Below are 10,892 nucleotides of genomic sequence, written 5' to 3' on the forward strand. Positions count from 1 at the left end.
GATAGATGTAAAAAACACAATAGATAGCAGCTTCAGGTTTAAAGCCATTTCAAGTTAGGACATTAGTCTGTTACAGAGCAATCGATAGTGACCATGTATTTTATAATTTGGTCATTTTCTTTTCTTTCTATAGCCTCTTATGAAAACAATGAAAAATAATATATATGAGAAGAAAGAGAATGAAATCATGCCTGTATTCAAATTATAACAACCTTATCAGAATTATTCTCCAAAAGTTGAATTGCTCTTCTAATGACTTCTAATGTATTTCACTTCTGTTGCTGCCAATATTTTCTTTACTAAATGTACATCTGCATCTTTTTTCCATCTGAGCACTATCATTCTTAATTTCCATAATGCCATTTTCTCTTTCTCTGTATTTTAAGGAGTTGAAATCCAAGAGCTGGCTGAGGCTTCAAATCCAAGAAATCCAAGTGAAGTGGCACTGTGGTAATCTGCAGGGACATGCTGCCACCTAGTGGTGGCATTTATGATAGCTGAAATGGACATTATAAAAATGAAAAGGATGCTGCGGAAAATGATAGATAGATAGATAGATAGATAGATAGATAGATAGATAGATAGATAGATAGATAGATAGATAGATAGATAGATAGATAGATAGATAGATATGAAAGGCACTATATAATAGATAGATAGATAGATATGAAAGGCACTATATAATAGATAGATAGATAGATAGATAGATAGATAGATAGATAGATAGATAGATAGATAGATAGATAGATAAAAGATAGATAGATAGATAGATAGAAAGATAGATAGATAGATAATAGATAGATAGATAGATAGATAGATAGATAGATAGATAGATAGATAGATAGATAGATAGATAGATAGATAGATAGATGTGAAAGGCACTATATGATAGATAGATAGATAGATAGATAGATAGATAGTAGAAAGATAGATAGATATGTAGATAGATAGATAGATAGATAGATAGATAGATGAAAGATAGATAGATAGATAGATAGATAGATAGATAGATGTGAAAGGCACTATATGATAGATAGATAGATAGATAGATAGATAGATAGATAGATAGATAGATAGATAGATAGATAGATAGATAGATAGATAGATAGAAACTCGTCATGTAGATTGTTCCCCTATTTATATTTGTTATTTATTCCTTATTGTTTTCCCTTACTAATCTGTTTCTGCTGTTTTCCGATCAGGGGCTGCTAAAAAAGCCCTCTACTGGCCAAAGGCAGCAGAACTAATCACTGTGCCAGAGCTAACCCAGTGTCAGATGATATTAGGAATATGCACAGCACAGCATTATGTCATAGCGATAACGTAATGATTTGACAGATTTTTACAAATTGAATATTTTGTAGTGAAAAGCTGGCAATGTCTGATCAAACTAGTCCATGATAATAAAGGCATCAGAGAATCAAAATGATATCAATGCTATTCTCTGACATTTATGTGTAATAATAAGTGATGATGTTATGCTATCAATTTCCTGACAGGATCTGGTATAAATTTACCAGATCTTGGGTCTTCACAAACCCCCCTGATGATGACTCTATAATTCCATTTCGCTAGTGACACTAATGACAAGGCCATACTGTAAGAAGACCCTTTCAATTTGATTAGAAGACACTGCTAGCTTTGTAAACTGAGAACTTTGTCTCACTTGATGCATCGCTTTGTGCTCACTAATTCACTCTCTTGGATATTTTATTAAACTCCAACTTAAGAGTCAGCTGAGCTTTTAAGAAGAACCTAACTTAACTCCACCCGAGGCGTATCAGGTGGTGCCATTTGCCACTTTTTTTGTGTATTTAAATTGGTCGCTGAGATAACAATGAACTCACACAGCTTTAACTTCACTTCATTTTTATTCTTAATTAGATTAAATTCTAATTGTAATTATAATTACAAAAAATATTTATTATGCATCTGTAATATGTTTAATAAATAATCTATAAATATCAGCAATTCCCTAAGGATGTGTACTGTACAATATATTAAAAATTAATCATAAATAGATGTTTAATAAACAATAACTACTATTTAAACTCATACTTTATACAAAGGAATAAAACCATATTTAATTAGGGATCCATACAGGGTTATAAAAAGCCCTACCAGACGGATTTAAGATTAGGACTATTGTTCAAATTATTAAGATTGGGGATAAATTTGTACTAATTTTAAGATTAGGATTTGGGGTAGGGTTAGGAAGTCTCTTTTTATATATATATATATATTAAAGGGAGAACTTAACATCAGGGACTTATTTTATTACTTTTAAGGTTAGGGTTGTAGGTTGGGGTAGGATGATTTATAAAGGGGGAACTTAACCTCAGAGAATTATTTACTATTTTTAAGTAACCTGTTTTGTTTGTTTTTTAGTTTTGCAACTGGCATCTGACCAACCTGTATCTACAGAGAGAGAAGGCAGAGAAAATACATCACCACTCTCACCACTGGACGTATCTACAACTTCCAAAGTTTTATCTATTTTAAGAGAAGAAACTAGATGGATTACCGTTACCTGTTCTGGACCAGGGGCCTCATGCATAACGGCGTGCGTAGAATTCACATTAAAACATGACGTACGGACAAAAGCGGAAATGTGCGTACGCACAAAAAATCCAGATGCATAAATCTGTGCGAACGTCAACTTCCATATTCTTCCGCTCCATAAATCTCGGTCAGCGTGAAAAGTAACACACGTGCACGTGCCTGCTGGCACTCCCAAACTCCTCCCAGAATTACGCCTCTTTGAATATGCAAATCAATATAAATAGCTCTTAAGCTCAGCATTCTGTGAAAAGACAATGGCAAAAGCACGGGGGAAAGCAGAAGAATTTTAGCGAATACCAAGTGGAGGCAAAGAAAAACGTACTATTTGTTGGTTTAAACAAGCGTTTCTCAACCTTTAAGTATTTGCGACCCGAGTTTTCTTAACAGTTTTAATCGCGCCCCCCCTAACGTTTTTTTGAAAGGAGCCCACTAATACCAATCTGTTCTTTTTTAATTAATGATATATCATAGATGCATATTTTATTATACCTACTTAACTTTTATCGACATTTATCTAACTCTATATTTATTTTTCTAGTATTAGAATGTAGTTTAAGTTAATTTGTTTTGGTTTCAATAGATGTATTTTTCATATTTTTGATTCTTGTTTTCTTTTTTTCACATCTTTGTACCCCCCTTTTTGTTACTTCGCGCCCCCATAGGGGGGCCCGCCCCACAGACTGAGAACCACTTGTTTTTAACAGTGATATAAACAACAAAAGGAAGTTGATCGAGTGACACAGAGTGTCGGAGGAACTCGAAAGCTCAAGTTCACAGAGTCGCATTGCCCGAAATAATAAGTTGTCAAATATCAAAGTCACGGTGAATAGGTGAGTCGTAGCCCACCGTCTGAGTGTCATATGAAAGCTTATTAGGGTTCAGAGAAAAAAAAAAAATAGGGACACAGTGTGAAAAAAGCTCGAAATGTCAACTTTAATCTCGAAATTTCCACTTTAATCATGTTGTTTATTTTGTCATTAAAGTAGAACACAATAAACTTCATCTTAAAATTGTGTAATTCACTGGTTTCTCAAATCCCATCGTAACTAAAGTAGCACGTTAAATGCTTTGCTCTGTATGTGTTCTTCTATGTGCTCTATGTGTGTGAATCACTACGTGCTTCTTAAACGGAGTTTCTCTTCCTCCGACAGGACACGGAATCCATTACATTTGTGATATTACAGCTCTCTGAATAATTAAAATACTGAGATGTATACTTGATATCATTTTCATGATGATAGGAGCTAAAGCATGTTATTAAACATGGGAACACAGTGGCGTAGTGATAGTGATGAGCTGGCGCCCCGTCCAGTGATTGTTCCTGATTCACACAAGATGTTTGCTGGGCTGTGTGCAACCTTTGATGAAATACTTTATTGCAGCAGTACTGTCTCTTTCAAACATACTAACCACCAATTTCTGTCCATCCTTTTCTTTTTCCAAATACCCAATCGCCACACAATCAGCTCTGTAATAAATGCCAAGCCATCTGTAAGCTCAGAACTCCAATTCTTCAAAACTTTTAAGTAACATTGAAATATCTTAGTAGTACATGTTTAATTATTCTATCCATCTATCCTTCCAGTGTCGCGCCAGCCCCAGCAAGAATACAGCGCTGACCGGAACAATCCCTGAACTAGCTTGTGCTGCGACACCGTGTCCTCACATGTTTAATTATTAACAATATAGATTATTTAAATGATGTTAACATTTTATCTGTATAATGCAATAAACAAATTTTGCTGCATTTCATCTTAAAAATTATATTGTGATCATATGTAAATATGCACTTTATAAAGTGGCTCAGGTTGTGCAATATTATAACTGTATCGCAAGTTTACAGTGAGGTAATTGTACTTATAAGTACAAACAGTTCTACAAGGAGCACTTGATGGACTGATTGAGTGCGTTTAGAGTTCTTGGGATGAAACTGTTTGTGAACCACAAGGTCCGTACAGGAAAGGCTCTGAAGCGTTTGCCGTATGAGAGCAGTTCCAATAGACAGCATCGCTGAGGCAGCGTGTGCTTGATGCTGTATACCGATAATTCTCTTTCCAATCAGCTGCTGTAGATCTGTGATTCCACACTCGGATACAGTGGGATTAATACTTGAGAGTAACAACGCTAAAGCAGCTATGGTATTTGGAATAGTTTGGCCATTCTGTATATTGTTATGGATTAATTACAATCAGATGCCTTAAACTAATAAACAATATGCGGTTAATCTCAGTGTATTTGATAAAGCCGTGTCAGGGACGTGGATTTAAAATAGAAAGGGAAACCACACTGAACAAAAGCACTGCTTTACAGCAAGATTAATTTTTATACATCGAAATTTGAGCATGGAAACGGGCGTAAGCAATGTTTTTTGTGCATATGCACCGTTTATACATGAGGCCCCAGGAGATTCATTCTGCGTATCAATCTCAGTTCGTGATGAGGTGAGTATACCTTCATCTGCTGGCCCAAAAGAGGACGTAGCTGGATTGGACTCATCCACCACACGTTAGTACAAGATCTTTCTAAAATATTGGATAGATGTACAAGTTAATTTTTTCTTATATCTATTTTTTGCAAAATTAATTGCTCTATGCATTATTAATTCATTTACCTGAGGCAATTAAGGTTAGGCGTTAGGGTAGGCTTAGGGTTACTTGTATGAATGTCATTACGCTCACTGCTCCAGATGAAATGGATTCTGCCGAAGCTATCACATTTTTCAGAGAGTAAACTGAACGTTTATCAGAAGAAATTAGAATGTTTGCGGCCCCTTTAGACCGCAATTTCAATGAAATTATCGTAACGCCGGACCTACGAGAGAACCACACAGGCGAGGAAAAATGCAATATCAATGAAATTATTGTAATGCCGGACCTACGAGAGAACCACACAGGCGAGGAAAAATGCAAGATGACTTCAGCAGAATCCATTTGATCGGCAGTAATGAGAATTTTTCTAATTAATTCTTGTTTTCTTTCATTAACTTCTATCTCCCTCACTGACGTATTGAATCAGGCAAGAGCAATCTACAGAAAACGATTCACCAATCAAAACACAGTATGTGCTAGAGCCCACCCTCTCTGGATCCCACCCTCTTAACTTTGACGAGTGGAAGTGACGGTTTTATTTCAAGCCGTATTTCATGATGTGTCTGGAAGAATGTTACAGGTAAAATGAAAGTATTGAGTGTTGTACTGTGTTAGCCATTATGGATGAAATGAGACACCAAGCAAAATGACTCCTTTTATTGGCTAACTAAAAAGATTACAATATGCAAACTTTTGAGGCAACTCAGACCCCTTCTTCTTCTTTAAATGTAGAAGGAGTAACACATTAAAACAGCTTGTCTTAACACTAGAATCCCTGAAGCCTATGAAAAAACTTGTAATCCCAGGCCACCTTAAATTCCTTTGCACCTTTCCATCAGCGTCTTTTGTTTTGTAAATGCGCTGATCAGCACAAGCAGCAAGCAGCCTGCCATACCATCACCTCCACCTCGCAGCTCAACTCAGGCAAAAAGTTCTCCAAGCTCAAGGCTCTTTATCTGCGTGCGAGGTGCCTGGAGTTGTATAGGCTAAATAATATATTGTTATATATGCATTTCATGTGTGGTCCGTGTCTACAACGATCTGTGCAAATGTAAGGAGACAAGAAATGCGAGAACTGCAAGAAATGTTGAACACGTGATTAAAACACAAACTTTTTTCATGTTTTAGTACTAATGACAAAATTTTGACATGAAGTGTATCATTTGTGAAGACTGAAGTCCAAATATCAAATAAACATTTTCACAAAAAGTACAAACATAACAAAACAAGTGCGCTTTTATCATAAATATGGGGTTAGGGTATGACACTGACATGACCACTTGGGTGGTGCAGCGGTAAGAAGTGCTGATCCATAATCAAGAGATGGCCTCAACACATTCTTTGTGAAGCAAACACCGTGAACATAAGATCCACAGCTTGAGCTGTTTTTTTTGCTTTGCACCTTCCGCCACCATAACCTATCGTCTATGGGAAAGGAGAGAAACTGTTAGATTTGTCAAAAACTTCAATCTGTGGTTTTCAACGGATCTCAATGTTTTAGGATTTCCTGATACCAGAAACGTTGATATTTCGATGATGGGTGTATGTGTCACAGTTTCTTGAGGACAGTCTAGAGCTACAACAGCCAAACAGAAAAATATCAAACTCGAAACTTAAGCCTGTTATGAGATGACGATGTGCTGATTAGTTTTTGAGCCAAATCGTGCAAGAGAAAGAAGCACTCGAGAGGAACACTCAAATACCGTAATTCTGCAATTAATTCTGAATTCTTCTCGTAAATTGCTATCGTAATGACCTATTTTATGATCAGAAAGATCTGCATCAGAGCGGTTAATAATGACTGAAATGTTATTGAATAGTTCGGTTAACTTGGTTCCCGGGGCGCAAAGCCTACTGATGCTCATGTCCAAATTTTTTTGTTTCTTAACCCTTTCAGCCCTGACGTCCTATTACTAATATATAAATTTGCAGCCATTTTTGTAAAGCACAGCCACGTTTGCAGGTGTGCTACTATTAGCAAAGACGGGATAGACTGGCATACAGTCTGCGAAACACAGTGAAAATGGACGCTTTCTGGACTGTGCACACCACATAGTAAGTAGCACCACTTTGAGTTTTATTTCCTCAAGAAGATTGAAGTATTTGGCAGCTATTGTATAATAATAGGGATAATATTTGTGTTAATTCATTTTTGTGCTTCCTAGACACCCCAAAGGTAGTAATAATAATAATAATTCATTACATTTATATAGCGCTTTTCTCAGTACTCAAAGCGCTATCCACACAGGGAGGAACCGGGAAGCGAACCCACAATCTTCCACAGTCTCCTTACTGCAAAGCAGCAGCACTACCACTGCGCCACCTGTGAGGACAAAGTTATAATATCTCACAAAATTATTTTTCCCATAAAAGCAGAATATCCAGGGCTGAAAGGTTAATGAAAGCGTTTCTTTATTTTCCACACTTTTTTGGAGTTTCATGCTTTATATCAAGGGTGGATATTCTGCGTCGATGTTCTCAGGGTTACACTGTGGCGATTGACTTGAACTATTTGTCTATTTGTCATCCCCCACCAGGGATGGGCAAAGTTGTTCCTGGAGAGCTGCAGGTTTTTGTTCCAACCTAACGGCTTAATAAGAAGCACTCATTGCTCAAGTAACACTTCTGCTTCATTTTAGTGGTCTCGCTCGTTAAGATTTTGAACCCTTATTGCTTATTTCAGTTGCTCCTTATTAGCAATTGACAAAAGAAACCAGCATTCCTCCATTTCGCTTCTTTCCAATTTACACCTGTGTGTGTTTATCGTGCACTTTAAATGCTTGGAAGGAAAGTGAAGAGAAAATGTGAAGGACTGAGAATTGTTCAAATCATTTGGATGATATCCTTAGGGCTCATTTATACTTCACGCTCAGAACGCGTATGTGCCCGCATCATGGCTGCCACGCGTTCCCACCATTCATTTGCTGCGTCCTCTGAGCAGGTCCTCAGAAATTAACGCGACGCGTGCACGAGTTGCAGTACCAGAAAAAAGTCGGGGTGGCGCAGTGTGCTAAAAGTTGGAATGTGACATCAGAGCCTCTGTTTACTATCTACATGTGACAGAAAGCCGCTTTGTGATCGGTGTGCGCGCTTCGATGTTTGATGAATGGTTCGAAGTGGTGAAGCAAAATGCCAACATACAGATGCTTTCGTGGTGCTTTTATATTCAAGTGTTACATATTCCTGATCGTAATGACATGATACATTTTAAAAGTCTCACATACCGTCTTCTATGCCGTCTTCTTTTCTAGGGCTTCATCCAGTACTGACAGCAGCGGCAAACCACAATAGATCGCCACACTGAGCACATTAAATGTATGATATTCCAACTCTCTGCACATTTAGAATCCTTAGATTTATACTTGATAGCACTTTCATGATGAAATGCATTAAAGTATGTATGTTACATTTTACAGATAAATCGTTAATTTCATTTAAATAATGAATACTGTTAATAATGACACACATGGGGGTAACACGGTGGCGGAGCGTTAGCATTGCTGTCTTGCAGGGAGTCACGTCGCTGGTATTCCCTGCCTGGAGTTTGATGTTTTCCTGCTGGGTTTCCACCGTGTGCTCCAGTTTCCTTCCAAAAATACGCAGATTTGGTGACACTAAAATGACGCCAGCATGTATGTGAGTGCTTGTATTCACCTTGCGATGAGCTGATGTCCCATCTGAGGGATTGTTTCTGCCTCGTGCACAATGCTAGCTGAAATGGACAAATCCCGGGACTGATGGATTTAATCATTAAACATCCTTTTCAGAGATATTGCGGTAAGGTGTCATCGGAGTTTAATGGCTGTTCCAGGCAATTCACTACACAGCGAAGCCAAACCTGCTCTCCCTGTGATAATATCTCACACTGCCACCTGGTGGATTCCTCCAGATTTACGTAAAGTACGCGCGCAAGTATAAACAGTACAACGCTTGCATAGCAGGAGCATCCGTGAAGTATAAATCTGGCCTTAGAGAGGATAAAAAAAATCTAGGATACGAGAATGACCTGACATGGCAGAGTTAAAGGACGAACAAGCCATGAAATTACATTGTTGGTAAGGATTGTTTTCTAATTAAGTAACTGGGTTGGAACAAAAACCAGCAGCCACCACGACCCTCCAGGACTGACTTTGCCCACCCCTGGTCTACACTTTTAAAGGTCAGCGTATATAAGAATTGTGTGGTAAGACTCGCTTTTATGTACTGTCTGTGTAGCCCAATACATGGCTTACATTTAAAGAATAAAATCCTCACAGCCGTCACAAAGAGCCTAAGAGCACATCTGACTGAATCTACTCGTTCATGCCTGGATTTTCATTGTGCATTAAGAGTCAAAATAATAATAAATCCATTTTAGAGATCGATTCAGTGCGTTACAAAAGCAGGCCTGTCATAACAGATGCATTTTTCTTCCTTTAATGCAGCACCTGAATGGTAAATGAACTACAATAAGCCGACACAATTTTCAGTTTTGTCTATATTTATTTTTATCCCCTTCTTTTTCATTGATCTGAGCTTTAATTAGCTTTACTGTTAAATCAATACATTTATTTTACGCATCACGTTTATGGCATGGCTTTTCCAAAGATATCCCCTTATCGTTTAATTGCCTCACTTGCCGTGTCTCCGCCTTTAACCTGTCGATTGGTGACTTGAGAGGACACTCGTTGGTGATGTCACCTTTGGCCGCATGTTTTTAATTTGGTGTTTTTAACTCCCATGGTGCCAACAGTTCAAGGTCTAGCATGAGGCTGGCTTACAAAAGAGAAAGATGGATTTTCCTCTCTGCTTTTTGCAAAATCAATTTAGAAAACCATTAAGCAATCAGAGTGGACCCCTTGCTTATTCAACGCTGGGCACACTTATCCATTAGTCTTTTTAGTGATAAATAAATACTCTACGTAGCAGTGAAAATCCATCAGTAAAACCCAACAAAATCAAATCTATACTTTCTAATTTTTAAAAGTGTGCTGTTTTTAGAGAGGAGACATTCCACCGCCCTAATTGGGACCCAAAGTGCTGTTGGGTATCAGGCGACACCTCAGCACCACACGAGTTTCAATCCCTAAAACCCGGGGATGAGGCTCTCGAAGGCTGACCTACCTGAGCTGTTTTTAGATGGATTGGATAACGAGGACATCCACAGCTTTGAAGCAAATGGAAATCCAGCGGACCACCCTGGATATAACTGGAAGATTCAGATTGCGCTGATGATCTGGCCACTACTATCGTACACACAGCAGCAGATGCAGGGGAAAATGAACCAGATAGCAGCCCGGAGCAGGAGTGATGTCTTCTCGCCAGGTGGAGCCTGGATTGGCAGCGGTCGGAGCGGGACCTGTGGCTCCCTGCAAAATACCGTGGATTGGAGGACACGGGCCTTTTATAAGGAATCTCTGTGCCTGTTGGTGTATGTCTCTCCATGCTCCACGGCCTAGGAAGGATAACCCAGAGAGGCATCGGTTTGAAGAGGGTAGCACCGGGGAATGGAAGATTTTAAACGCTACCGTCAGTATTTTAACCTCGTTTTTAATGAAATTCTTTATTGACATTTTAACTTCCACTTCACTGTTGTTTTTATGGGATTATTTATTAACTTTGAAGCACTGCACTATGGACACTGTTTTGAATTTGTTGTTGTTTTAATAAAAGCACTTTTGCATTTTTCTACCATCCCCTTTCCCTGAGTGTGATTTGTCCCCATTTGCACAACTCATCTGGTTACATTACTGACAGTGTTGG

Source organism: Erpetoichthys calabaricus, chromosome 6, assembly GCF_900747795.2.
Source record: "Erpetoichthys calabaricus chromosome 6, fErpCal1.3, whole genome shotgun sequence".
NCBI classification, from domain to species: Eukaryota; Metazoa; Chordata; class Cladistia; order Polypteriformes; family Polypteridae; genus Erpetoichthys; species Erpetoichthys calabaricus.